General features: G+C 41.7%; 1 protein-coding gene across 6 annotated transcripts in view; it reads right to left on the bottom strand.

Moving 5' to 3' along the window:
- SIK3 (SIK family kinase 3) overlaps positions 1–14,983 on the bottom strand; it is a 153,268-nt gene extending 138,285 nt beyond the window's left edge. For 4 of the 6 annotated variants that reach the window (XM_050921879.1, XM_050921878.1, XM_050921876.1 and 1 more), the window contains exon 1: positions 14,835–14,926. The gene's annotated coding sequence lies outside the window, so the exon portion shown is untranslated. Of the gene's footprint in view, positions 1–14,834 lie in introns of all 6 variants that reach the window. The other 2 variants (XM_050921880.1, XM_050921874.1) reach the window with 1 other exon arrangement.

The following is a 14,983-nucleotide window of genomic DNA, read 5'->3' on the forward strand; positions in this document are numbered from 1 at the left end:
GCAAGAATTTCAGAGGCAGACTATATCTGCACATCTTCAAAAGGTCTCCATCTTGACATGCACATATTTGACCTGCTTTCCTCTCATCCTGCTGTCAGGCTGTACACTTGGCTCAGAGACTCTGTTGCCATGGTGAAAGCTCTGACACATTTACTTCGTTTTCACACAGATTTCCTGCCATATTGTGAGCTACCGAAGTACAGCACCCCACTGTACATCACTAGGGCACAGAGGCAGAAGAATTCTCAAGGTTAGATGTGACTTAGCCATATGCTCTTTTCCAGCACCTTCCATTTCCACACTGCGGGAACTGTAGTCCCAGCTACACCAATTAATGTCACAACTTGTCCTGTCTACGTTAGGATTTTACACGCGTCATCTCTCTCATTGTAAAAACACTCATTTTTCCTAGCATTGATATAGCTGTGGGCTTCTGAAAATGTTACCCTGCACCCTTAAGTTAAAGGCAGCTGGTTTGCAAATGAATGTATTCACTTGGGCAGACACTGGAAGTGTTTGATCACACTACAGAGCTGCTGCAAGGCCTCCTTCTTCAAGCACTTGGGGGAGGATGGGAGGCAGGCTACAATTGCGATTAGTGTATTGAATAAAATACCTAAGAAGAGGAGAGAAGTCCATTATCTGAGTCTAATCTTTTAATGGTTTACTTTTCATGAAGTGTCCAGAGCACATGAAAGGTGCTTGAAATAAATCTCAGGTCTAGAACCATTTGCAGAGTCCCTCAAAAGGATTTACTTTCATGGTTGTGTATAAGTCAAGAAAAACATATGCATCACCTTGCTATAGGTATATTTTTGAAAAGGAAAGGAAAGGAATGTTCACTGTGCTTTTTAGCAGGAAATGAAACAAAGTTTTGCCTACTTTGGAATGAAAATAATTCATATCTGACCTCCTGATTTTGGGTGCAACACTAATAATTCAATTCTTGCTGCTGACCTCTCAAAGCTCAGAAGCTGAGAGTCCCCTACTATCATGCATGTTTTCATATCATTGTCCCTCCACTCAAGCAGAAACAGTATGGAGACATGCAAAATCCCTGACTACTTGTGAACAAAGGATCAAAATTCACAAAAATCCTGCTCTGTTACAGTAGAGGACAGCATGTTGCCACATATCCACAAAGTGAGCAGTAACTTTAGGCCTACCATCCTTCAGAACACTTTTAACAAAGGCACTAGCAACTGTTTCCTATTCCTTCTTATGGAGACCCTCCCCAGTTCAGTGGGCAACTTTAGTAAATCCCTTAGTCTAGCTCAAGAGAAAGGGCTCAGCATGTTATGACCAGCCAACTCTGTCCTAAGGAAAACCAGACATTATTTGCAGAGGACATTTGACTTTTTTTTGCCTATCCATCTTGTCTCAAACAGCTGTGAAGACCAAGTTGGAGTTTTCAGATATTGGCAGGATAATTTATAAAATTGGTCTAGTGCATGCTCTAATTTATCCTTCACATTTTTCTGGGTGGTTCTGCTTGTTTAGAGTTGAGCACATTGGTGGGGAGAATGGTGTACACGTACGAGCCTTGACTGCAACCACAATAAAGTTCAGATGAACAATCAGTGTACTTCCCTGGGAAAGTTGCCATTTTGAGTACATTTCATTTATTTTCCCAGGTCTCCTCTAAAAGCTATTTAAAGAGAATGAGTAATTTGTTATTCATTTAATTCATTCCACACTATCACGTGGGCATCCAGAGCAGATCTGAAAGGTTACAGGCTATCATCTTCCATCTTCTAATATCTCCCCTAAACAGTGGCATTTTCCATTCAGCTAAACTAGGGCACTTCCCAAACTCCACCTATATGGGTCACTCCAATTTATACTCCATTGGCCCAATAAGTTTTATCCCCTGAACCAAACTGGAATAAGCAGCACATTTACAACTAGCACATTTGAAAAAGTGAGGTTACATGCAGGGCCCACATGTCTGGCAAATGACTAACTGCAGAAGCAGCTGAGTGGGAAAATACCTACATTCAGACTTCACTATGCTTTTTATTATCAATTGGTATTCTTAGCTAAACTGAAAAAAAAATAATATTCTGTTCTGACTGAACAAACGTTTCCCCATACAAGTCAGCCAGTGTGGGAGAAGGTACACCCCCTGCTTCTCTGCAAGGGCCAGGGTTTCTCCAGAGGACATAGAACACCCAAACAGCAGGGAATATTATGTAGGTACTATTACTTTAATTCCTCCCATCCATTTGGTATGATTGGAAGTAAATTACTAGCAGCTCAATTACCTGGCAAAGAACATAAAGTCAAAGATTTAACAGACACACCAAAGGAACTTTAGTGTAAAACTCCTCAAGTCATAGATTACATCTGCACTGAGAATCAGCAATGCACTTGACTTTTCAAACCATGATCTCACTGGCAACCAATAAATCGCTATATATTAGTGACAACTGGCTACTTCAGACAGAATGCTCGAGATGCAACAGGCAGGCTCTGTGCACTGCTAACAACGGATTTCACTATAGCCACCGGTCATAACAGACTTGCATTTGTATGAAATTTGTTTATTAGTGCAGAGTAAAATGGCACTGTGTGTACTAACTAAACTTACAGGAAAAGATCTACCACCTCAAAGTAGCTACAGGGAGTTGTTACCAGCCTCAGAAAGCAAGAAACCAAGGTCCAATGTGAAATGTACCCCAGAAAAACACTATTCTGTTCATGTCACCTCGTTATGACAAGATAACCCAATATAACTCAAGTGGTATTTTATCCATTCAGTCTTGATCTGGAAAAGGCCAATATGATTCTCTATAGCACCCCTATGAGTGTCAGCATGCTATTTGACACGTGTGAAAAAGGTTATTTGTATTCACTAATGTCTCTAGCTACTCAAGTCCAAGAGATTCCATGCATACCACCAAGGCCAATATTGATCGATAACACTCCAGTCTAGATGATAACCACTTGCAAGATTCTAGTACAAGGATTTCCTTCAAGTGTAATATCTTAAGAGGAAAAATTAAGTGCTGAAGCCAAGACTTTTCATCTTTAGTTAGTTAACACTACTGCCTTGGACTTAATGTTGCACTAATCTAAAATTTAAGTGCACACAGAACTATGCAGTTAAGGTAACTGGCCAAAAGTAGATATTTTCCTAGAGCAAAGGCACTTAAGGACCCAAATCAGAGTTCAGTGCCTCACTATACAACGCACAGAAATAAAGACAGTTCCTGCCCTAGGAAACTTAAGTGGTCAGTCTCACGCTACATACCTGCAAGCCTTGACTTAAAGCAAAAATCTTTCCGATACGATGCATCTAACAGCCACAAACAAGGATCCACTGCAATTTAGCGTATTATCTTATCCAACTTTTATACTTTGCCTTAATTACACACAGCTAACAAGATCTTCACTTGTAAGCGAAGTCTTCAACAGGCTTTGAGGGAATAAACTAATGTACTTAGGTTCAGGTGAAATTTGAGTTTTGGTGGTTTCAATTCAGCTGCTTTTGGCAGTCTATTGAGAAATTTAAGACTTAAATATATTGCCATCTCTAGAGGTACTACTAACACACATGGAAAAAAGCTGATGAGCCAGAACAGGATTCCAGTGAACCTAGTTCCTCAAAAGCTGGTGAGGGGGCAGAAAATTTGGGAGCACTTCCGTCTAGAAGACTCCCATGTTTTTTACACATCACTGAACTCTACCGACAATCCTTTGCCAGGTACACACACACACAATGAAAATGTTACTGATATTTCAATGCTGCTCACTGTTATATCAACTGCCAACACTACATCTCACACAGAGTTCTCAGGTAATATGATTGAAAGACAAAACCAGACGGTTCAGTATTTAAACACCCTAACAGGACCGAATGAAGAGAAACTGTTCTAAGCAATGGGGAACCTTGATGCAGGGAACTGGTTTTTACAGCAGACTTCCTACACAATTGCATAACCTTTAAAAATGTTATAGAGCTACTGACGTTTATATAGGATGCAAACAGGGCTCAGCATGCTAGGAAAAACATCTGAAGGGGACATGAAGCGCTCGACAGTATAGGGCTGTTTGTGTCTAAGTGTAAATATATACGTAGAAGGTAATGCTCAAGTCTCAAAACCCATATTTTAATGGAGGCACCTTGGTACAATTTTTCAACACCACAGTCTTATTCCTATTAATATCAAGCCATGTGTTGCCTTAATTGAGCATGGACAATTGCTGGGGCCTGGCTTTGTCAAATCACTTAAGCCCTAGATTCAGTCTCTCAGTTGCATACTGGCATCCTATGCAAATTCTCCCTCTCACCCTCATCCACATCTCCAAAATTTGATAAATACATAATAATGTACTAGAATTACATCAGGTGCTTTAAGAAACTGACGGCAAAAGCTTCCAAGTGGTAAACCATATACAAAGACAGCCAAAATTGAGAGATTCAAATGTTTTGTGAAGAGACCGAGCAGATCAACTGTTAGTAGCCAAGATGCTTTTGGTTGTATAATATCGAAATAAGAGACTGTCTAGAATGGCTCAGAGTAGTAAGCTCAGTCATCTACAAATCAGTTGACTCATCCTCAGATTGGATCCCATGAACTTCTTCCGTTGTTTTTAAACAGTTCCACAAAAGCTAACTCTGAGATCTTGAAGCTGCCAAGATAATTTGTCACTGAAATGTTATTTCTCATTGGGTGCATGCACGTGTTTCTTACAGTAGGGATTCTTAGGAATTCTTGGCTCCCAGCTTTTTAGTGGGGTGGCTTTAAATCAGTAAAGCATTTGGTACTGAAGATAAGTTGCACAGATTTTTGAACCCAAAGCAGGTAAGTCACTCTGAGCCAACCACACTTAATGGTGCTTTTTATGCACTATGGTGGTGTGATACTGGCGAACAACTATACCTAGGATTTTGGTTCCAAATCTTGTTGATCAAAAATATAAACGAGTCACCCTATTTGCATACCTAAGGTTGCCAATTAGTTACCATGGCTACCAGGAGCTTGGTTTTAAACTATCCTTACACAGAAGCAGGCAGCAGTGCTACTTAAGTCTGGTTTGAGTTCAAACTAGTCATTGCCTTGGTTTCCCCTCCTTGGGCACGCCTTTGTCTTTGACATGCTTGACACATAAGCCCTTCTTGAGATCTGGGTTTAACAAAGTTCAAAAGGAAACAAACACTCACTCCAGACTTCCTAGCTGGCTCACAACTTTTGATGCAAGGTTCTTGTTCTGTTCCTGCTGAGACTTTCCTTTCCACACTCCATCCTTACTAGTCAACTCCTGTTCTCTGCCAGTTGGCACCCACAGGTCCTCTGCCTGAAAGCTAAAGCACAGCAGCACTGTCCCATCCTGCTTGGTCAGAAGAATGGGGATCTTAAGGTGCCAGGCATATTATCAGCATAGAAAGAATATCCTCAGTCCTTAGTGCATGCCCTCTTCTGTGACAATAAAAGGGTTTTAGAGAAAAAGTAGTGCCACAGTATTCAACTCAGAACAGCAAAGCCGAACACTATATCCAGAATTGCTGGATTAGGAAAAAGTTTACAGCTTTCCAATTAAATTTTAAATCAATTATTACCACAGTACCATATACTGGATTACAGCTAGCTGAGCAAGCGCATAGCTGATCTACTAATAATTCCTAGCATGAATTTTCATTACAGAATTCATAAAGCTGCTGGAGGAAGTTCCAATAGTAAAAGTGAAGTATGCACGCTGTATGTTAGTGTTAAAAGTTCTTCAATTCAACAGTATTTAGCTACTCTAGCCTAGCAGAGTTATGTCTTAATGGAGAGCCTATAGCCATATATTGGTTCTTTGGCTCATTTCAGTCTATCTAAGCTGTCCTGGGATATCCTGTCCATCCTCACTGTTTGATCAGTACTGACCAGTGAAATGAAGCCATTTCTTCCCCCACTTCCCCGAGATGCAGCCAACTTTGTGCTATATTTGAGTACAAACTGGGTCAATTCCATTGGGTGTGGGAGTTTGCGTTTTTGTATGATTTGACTATGAAATTTAGCTGAGGCCACATAATTCCCTTTGATGACCATTCGACAGAGAGGTTTCGCCTCAACTAGAGAGACATAGGAGTCAATTACCAGAAATATCCCAATGACTAACAATGAGTCATAGTCCTTCAGGGGTTTCTTCACTTGAGTGTTAATGCAGCATATTAATCCCCTGGACTGGTATCGAGGCCTAGTATGTAATCCATTGCACTTGTCTATTAACTAGATCATTTAAAAACCAATTCATATGAAGCTGGTGATGCTGAATTGGCATAAGAAAGGGTTAAACTGATTTTGAGTATCCACATTAGAAGTTGGCACTAGTTTAACAGGAGAGTTTTAAAAATCATCTATTTAAACCACTGCACTTTTTCATACAGACAAGGCCTGAGCACATCAGTGGCAATTTTTATCTCTGCGGTACAGAAACTTGTGATTTTAATATCAATGAATTGGGGAGCAATGAAGTCACACCAAGCTCCACACACAGTGTTCATTCTGGATAAACAAGCAGGCATTCTGTAAGAGCAATTAGGAAGAGAATGCTGTTTAAAATGATGTCCCCACCAACACGTCAACTTGCTACAGTTCCTACAATCAAGTCAAGACACTAGTGAACAGACTTTCACTGCTTTTTTTGATTTATCTGCCCAGTGAGAATTCTAATCAGAGTTCTGACATACTAACATTTGAGTGGGGTGATGTGGCTTAAACATGCTTAAGCAGTCTTGCAAAAACAAATTTTTGCTGCAGATAGTAAATTTAGTTTTTTCATGATTTTGGCAAGGATAAGAGAAGAGGGGAGTGTTTGGACTAGCAAGTTTACAGGACAGTTGTACAAGGTTGCGGTACTGTGTGTGTTTCTTGCTGTTAGAGATTTTTCCACAGATTCTCACAGTAGTCTAATCTTCACTTAAAAAGTTGGTATTTACACAATACTTCCTATTAGTGCTATTTCTCCACCATGAGGAGGGAGTCCTAAAGACCCAATGCCATATCTCTGTGCCACTAGGGAGAAGACAAAAAACAGCAGCTTACACGGAGTATATTGTCACTTAGCCCAGTACTAAGAAGGAAGACACTAGCCCATTAGGACACTAGTCATCACAGTACCTGCTTTTTTCCCCTCAGGGAGGCTATTTTTCTACCTAGCGTATGAAATAGAACTTTGACCATCAGTTATTCTCTTTATACACACAGCCTTCCTGCCTCTGGGAACACAGCTCCAAAGCCTCAACAGAATAAAAAGGCAAACCCACAAAAGCCTCACAGGGAAATGCCTTCAATGAAAACATGATACTCTAAGAGAAACCCTCACCCCAAATCTTCTGTTCCTTTTCAGCAAAGCTCATCTAACCACTAGTGCCATCCTACCTCACATGGCTAGGCCACAGGTGTTGTATAAGTTGGGAAGGGAATGCCTTAAGGGTAACAAGTAAACAAGACATAACCTTGCCTAACAAGCTGCCAGTGACAAGCTGGGAGAGCAGATTGCCTGAAAGCCATGCTTGATTAGACTATTATCACCTCCAAAAAATGCTAAGCAAGCACTAGGTTCTTTAGATCAGGAAGGCCAATTCATCAAGTTCCAAAAGTGAATGTTAGAGCTCTATCAGCTGGTACTGATACACAAATCCTGTTCTCAGGGTCTTCAATGTGAGCTGACACCAGGACAAAGCCTGCTACACAGGGTCTCACGCTCAGCAGTGTATATGCATTAATCTGTTGGCTATTTGTAAATTCCTTCATACAGCTCAGAAACATCTAGTGAAATGCTAGATGCCATCTACATTACATTTAATACACCTCTCACACACACACACCCAACTGGTGTCCAGGAAGAGAGCACTAGCAGCTGTCAATGGAAGTGAAGACAGTAAATATGCTGGACCAGAAGACCCTTTCCTTCTCTTAGGAATTCACTAAGCCTGGATATTCAATGGCTGAAATACAGTGGCTCTTTTGGAACATATAAGCAGCAAAATCAGCACCATGTGAGCAACATTATACTGCATGTCAGAGGAATTATTTGTGATTCACAATTAATCAGAGTTGCTTATGTTTGAGAGAAAAAAAAGCAGAAAAAATTTGCAGTAATGGGTATTGATGAAAGGGAAAGTGACTAACAAGGTTACCATATTAGCTCCTCACATAGTTCAGTATGAAGTTAATGGCAAGAGTATTAACCTATTTCTGTTTGACACGATAGAGTGATTGGTGAATCACAGCATACTGATCCCAGCAGAACACCCCTCTACGATCACAACACAAAGTGCTCTGAGCCGAGGCTTTGGGGTTACCCTAAGCCCACACTTCTCACGGACATGCTCAAGATGGGGAACAACTGGGTTGAGCAAGGAGAAGCCTTCACTCCCCACCAGTAGCCCCTTTGAGAGCAGCTTTACTTTCCACCTTTTATGGAAAAAAAGAATCCAGACAAGAATCACTGTGTCTCCCTGAGCCTTTCACATTCAGGAGCTACAGTGCCATAGTCATAGAAGCAGGCCCTTTCCATGGCAGCCCATTTCCACTCCCAGCTGAGTCAGCCAGCCAGTTCTCATACTGCGTTTTAAGTGCTGTGGAGCCACTTTTGTCTGAATTCAATGCCAGATTCATTTCTTGGCCTCAAAGTTACTCATGTACAGGTCTAAGTCTAGAATCTAATTAAGCTATATCTTTGATAGGCTACAAAGGAAGGAAAGTGTTATTTCTATTGCAAATATTTGGGAGGCATTCCAATTCAACAATGAGGGGCATCACAGAAGTAAATAGAAGAATGCACACATCAGTTCAGCACTAGCATTTCCACTATTTTCCCAGCTTCTGTACCTGAAACAGTACGTCTACGTCACGTCAAGGCATTAAATCTACCCTGAAACCACCATATTTGTATCTCAGATAGAATTTTTGTTATAGACAGCATGAAACTTCTGTATTCTAGGTAAACAATGCTTGAATGAGTGATACTCTTACCTAAAAAGAGTCAGACCGGCTCTGTATTTTATCTAGTTCTATGAACCCAAGAATATACATATTTAGCAGGCAGGAACAGAGTATGGTCTAGTAGATCAAACATCTGACTGGAAGACAGGAACTCCTGACACCGAGTCCTTCCGTGGCCTTGGACAAGCCACTTATCCCATGTCGGGGGAAACTGAGGCAAAATGTAACACCTAACTCATTGGTGTTTGAAAAACCCAGTAAGTGCATCACAATGGGTTGTGAACTCATGGTAACATCTCAGTTTACAGAGATGGCTTGACATCTATAGTGATGAGTTCCTTGTTAACAACAAGAAGTCAGAAACTGCTGGATAGCCTATAGTTACATGCCCTCATAGTAGAGCTGGAGTAGATCACTGCATGCTGCAGCTCACAAAAAGGAGCAAAACAAGTGCAAAATGCTTTCAGGACTATAACATCTCTGCTGTTGTGAAGACAGATTTTAGAGTAATACACTAAGCTTTAGTAAACTAACCTGAATATGAGGGAAGGTGAAGGTAGATGTGCCACAGTATATACAGTCATCTCTATCAGCAAACTCTTATGAAAGAACATGGCATTAAAAACAACTCCAGTGTCAGACCAGAGTTAGAATACTAATAAAGTCACTTGGATGATTTATAAATAGAAATTGTGCAGCGAACAATCCATCCAATAGGTCACTTGGAGGATTTTTAAAACAAAAAACAAAGACTGATTCTTGTGAAACACCAGAACACTGACAGAGGAAGGGAGGACAGGAGGCAGGAAACAGAGATGGAGAGATGTAGCAAGATATCCTGCAGGTGCCCAATTAATCCTAGTCGGAGAAAGAACTCCAGTTCCTGTCCAGACAAAAGAATAGCTCTGTTTTACAGTATACTAGATTCCAAGTTTGCATAACAGGGCCTGAAAGTAAGTTGCTGGCTTAGTTAATTCATAAGCTGTCAAGCTATGCCTTTTTATTTAGTTAATTCCTGTAGGGATAAGTATGACCCCAAGCATCCTGCCCTTTAGAATGATTAATGTTTCCTTTCACAGGCGTCCCTAAAATTACTGACCCATACTGAAATTGTGAAATTCAGTTGTGTAAGCTACAGTCTTGTGTCAGCAAGACATACCAGACCATTGTTGTGAAGTATACAGAATGTGGGAACATACTAGCTATGTAAATAAAATATGTCCTAGTCAGTTTCAAAATGGTTGCAAATTATAATACTCAACCTAAGTCAGCGGTTCTCAATCAGCGGTACCTGTACCCTGGAGCGTACCACAGATGTCTTCCAGGGGGTACATCAACTCATCTAGCTATTTGCCTAGTTTTACAACAGGCTACATAAAAAGCACTAGTGGAGTCAGTACAAACTAAAATATCATACAGACATTGACTTGTTTATACTGATCTATATGCTATACACTGAAAAGTAAGCACAATATTCATATTCCAATTGATTTTATAATTATATCGTACAAATGAGAAAGTAAGCCATTGTTCAGTAATAGTGTGCTGTGTCACTTTTGTATTTTAATGTCTGATTTTGTAAGCAAGTAGTTTGTAAGCAAGGTGAAACTTGTGAGTACGCAAGACAAATCGGATTCCTGAAAGGGGTACAGTAGTTTGGAAAGCTTGAGCACCACTGACCTAAGCAATGCGTTATGCGTTTTTTTGTTTACTTTTCAGGTGGGAAGGGAAGGGGGGATCTACAGTGTCTAAATCAAGACATGCCTAGGTGTCACATCAAAGTCATCAGAACTTGCAGCCTATCTACACTAGACAGAAAAAGAATCAAACATGTCAGATCAACAGGTAATCTCTAAATTCACACAATGGTAAAAAACTTTGAACCTGTACCAAGCAGGTTAATCATCATCATTTAGAAGTTATCAGCATTTGCTGTGATTACTTTTGGAAGGGCACAGTTCCAGTTTGAGTGTCACTGAAGATATAAACTAAGCTTCTTCCAATGAGAAGTCAGAGCATCAAATTTGTTAAGCAATTTGATTCAGCTGCTAAATTTTAACATTACACCGTCCTTCTGTGCAACTGCTAAGGGAAGATTATCGGTGGAAGGGGCTGCTGGCATTGACTAACTGTACTATGCTTGAGTTTCATGATCGACAATGTTTTTTACTTTATTAAAAACAGGGCAATTTTACAAATATTCAGTTTAAGTAATTTTCCTTGAGTCAAACAATTTGTTACTACGAAGAAAACAAACCCTTCATGGGTTTCATTTTGGTGCTTTCACTCCTCTCTTAAACAACGGACTTTCCATATCACATTAGCCCTTCCCGATTTACTTAACACTGATTCCTCCCAACAACCCCCATCTTTCTGATGGAGCTTGAAATATAGCTTTTTGATTCCCCTCGTTTGTACATCACAGTCAGCAATGTTCAAACTACTCACAGCTCCTGAGGAGAGCAAGAACACCATAAGAACAATATTGGGGGGAGGACATAGGTCCTACATATGAAGTGATTTTCTTTCGTTTTCCCTATTTGCTTCTCAGACAGAGGTGAGTTTTGAAGTAAACTAGATTTTCAGAACCCAGTTTCCTGGTGCTGAAGGTTCTTAGTTTCCAGTTATAGAAGGAAAACCTGCTCCACATCTATTGGAAGAGAACTTGAAAATACACAAGCTACCACTGTAATTTCTCTCTTTGGGTTAAGGATTGGAAGCACCTAACATCTATCACTATATCATGCACTATATACAATGTCTCCTATATGGAAGAGGACAATTAAGTTAAACAACTTCAAAATTACAGATGCAAGTGGCATAGGCCTTGACTTAGTGCAATGGCTTTTCATTAGTGGACATTGAAGTTCAAGCCATTCTTAGGTCATTTGGTAGTCTCAATCCACGCACTACTAGCCAACTGGTCATAAATAGGCTGGTCAAAGGTTGAGTTTGTGTTCATCTTTTCACTATATCGCAAGATCTTTAGCCATTCACTTGCAATAAACCAACTCAGTGCTTCAGTATTTCACAACCATCAGAATTAACAATGCTCAATACAAAGCCTGACTCAGCTAGGAATGCTGAAAACAGGAGCTCAGCAAATAATCAAAGGGCTGATTTCTAATCAAGGTGCTCAGTTTTCAGCATTTAAAGCAGTTGAGGTGGGAGCATTCCTGCTTCTATCAGCAAGGTTCAGGAAGTGTAGTTTTAAATCACTGGGCAAGTAATGAACAAGCCATAAGGAATAAAAGCTGAAATGCAGGCTAGCCCGTAGCATCTTGCAATTAAAGGCAGAGGCATCTCTGAATGTTGTAAATACTACATATACAAGTGCAGCTAATCCAGTACTAAAAGATACTGGAGCCATTAAATTACTTTAGATTAAACTTTAACAGCCTCTGGCAGATGGGTGTAAATCCAGAATTTAAGAAAACAGCAATTACTTTGTGGTTACACTAGTGTCACAGCAGGATTTGGCTCCTGAAATTGACATGACAATTAAAAAGTGTGCAAGCCAAAAAACTCGAGAGGCTGACTTTCCCTTTCTGTCAAATTGCTGATATAATGGACAGAAGCATAGAAGAGATGGTCTATGGTGGTAAGGACCTACCGCCCTTGTAGACCAGCATGGCCCTTGATTAAGTTTCCATTAAGGTTTTTAGGACACTATTGTTTCTACAGAGGATCCCACAGAGCAATGCGCTGTTGCCACTCCCAGCATGTACTGGCATATTCAGCACTAAAATCTGGAAGACAGAGAATGGGATACTAAAAATGACAATATGATACTTTTATTAGTTGCTGGCATGTGACTTCTGATAGGAAAATAAGTGATATACCCATCAGCTAATCTGTACCCCAAAATGATCTGCCTGCATATGGCAAATGTTCAGTCAACAAGTCTTTTCTTCCTCTGTTTTATTCTTTACAGTTTATGGTATAGTCCTGGAAGAATAAAACGCTTCTTAAAAAAAAACAAACACACTGGGGAAGGATTTGTCTTTAAACTGAAACATAAGTATTGCCCTTTATTAAGTTAGCCAATAACCTCTCCTTTCCAAAAGAGTCAGCTCTTCTTTCAGGTTTATCCACATGAAATTAATTAAATAAGAGTCAGAATCAAAGCAGTCGCATGACATTCAAAAAGAAAAACTCGTCAGGACACTATTTTCACTCATGAAAACTGATCAAAGGTCTGTGGTGAAGAGGATGGCACCAATATCACAGAGACAAGGTGGGTGAGGTAATATCTTTTATTGGACCAACTTCTATTGGTGAGAGAGAGAAACTTTCAAGCTTACACAGAGCTCTTCCTCAGGTAACAGTCATTCTGATTAAACCCAACACTAAGACAACGGCAACAGAGTTCAGAATCCACCATCCAACTGAGAAAAGCACATTTTCTGCAGCTTTTTTTGTTACCTGTGGCTGTACCAACAAGCCATATGCTAGACCAGGGGTTCTCAAACTGGGGACCGTGACCCTCAGGGGGTTGCAAGGTGGATACTTGGGGGTCACAAGCTATCAGCTCTGTGGGGGGTGACAGCCCCAAGCTCCCATTAAATTGAATGACCAACCCCTTCCATTTTAATGTATAAGGGGGGGGGTCACATTCAGAGGTTTGCTGTGTCAAAGGGGTTGTCAATACAGAAATTTGTATCATCAAGGCCTGGGAATGTTATATCAACAGGTGCTTGCCCTTGCCAAGTTGTTCAGAGCAACTTCTTCTTCTAAAGTGGAGAAAGGCAGGAATGAGAAGCCAAAAATATGTATGACAAGCACACAAAATAGGACATTTCACTGATTGTTGTCAGTGATATAGAGGATCAGGGTCTCACAAAACCTAGTATCAAGAAATGCTTTCACTGTTTGTTTGGTGTTTTTTGTTTAGCTTTAAATCAACAGTTTTTGTTTTGGATTTAAACTTCCCCCTGAAAAGTTCTGAATTCAAACAGTGCAGCAAAAGAACGAGAAAGTGAAAGTGACCAATACGTTTTCACTGCCCAAGATGAACAGCACAATTAAGAAATGCAGAATGTGAACAGCATAGCTGGTGAATGATAGAATTTTAGAACGGTTCAGTTCAAGAATTTTGATTCTCCATCTACCTGCACAATCTGATTTTAACCCTTGAGCAAGCCCTTAAAACACAGCCAGAGACATTGTCCATCACTATGTTCTAAGCCACACTGCACAGAGAAAACTGGACACAAGTAACCAATTGCACATGGGAGTTACTGCTAATGTAGGGCAGGGCTCCTGACATATCCATGTGCAGCAGTAGTTGCATAACAGCAGCACAGGACCACCACTGACCAGGACACTAAAACCCAGCAACGAGCAGGGTCTGGCAGAGTCCGGAAGGCCCTGACCCACACTGAGACCCAGCGAGGGGGGGAGAAGAGTCACACAATGCAGCCTTCCCACTGTGTCTGGGCAAGGGGTGGCAGTGAGGCGCTAGGGCAAGTGGCTCCTGTTCCAGCTGCTGGAGACAAAGTTGGAGCCTGCAGAAGTGAGAATTACAGCCCAGGCACGAGCCCCCCTCTAGGCACAGGGGTGCCCAGCAGAGCACAGGGCAGGTCACAGCACCCACTCTCCCTGTGGGATGGGGGGACCAGCCCCCGGGGTACCCCACGGGTAAGGCTGTGCATGCTGCTCCCCATGGCATCCCGGGGCTGGGGTGACACCAGCCCCCTGCTGCGGGGGACGGGAGGGGGAGCCAAGCTCTGACACCAGCAAGACCCCAACAAAATGGGGCCCCCGCCACCCCCGCGGTTACCCAGGTGACCAGCCCCATGCACGGCGCCCCCCCCCCCGCTTACCCACATCAGCCAGGTCCCCAACGCCGGGCCCAGCCCCCCAGGGCTCACGGCACCGGCCGCCCCCCCTCACCTTGGCCCGGGTCACCAGGTGGGTCGCCAGCTTCACCACGGCGAAGTTGCCCTTGCCGATGGTCCGCTCGATCTCGTAGTATCCGATGCGGGCGGGGCCCGGCGGCCGGGGTGGCGGCGGAGCCGGGGGCAGCCGGGAGCCGGGGGCTG

Source organism: Gopherus flavomarginatus, chromosome 13 (genome assembly GCF_025201925.1).
Source record: "Gopherus flavomarginatus isolate rGopFla2 chromosome 13, rGopFla2.mat.asm, whole genome shotgun sequence".
NCBI classification, from domain to species: domain Eukaryota; kingdom Metazoa; phylum Chordata; order Testudines; family Testudinidae; genus Gopherus; species Gopherus flavomarginatus.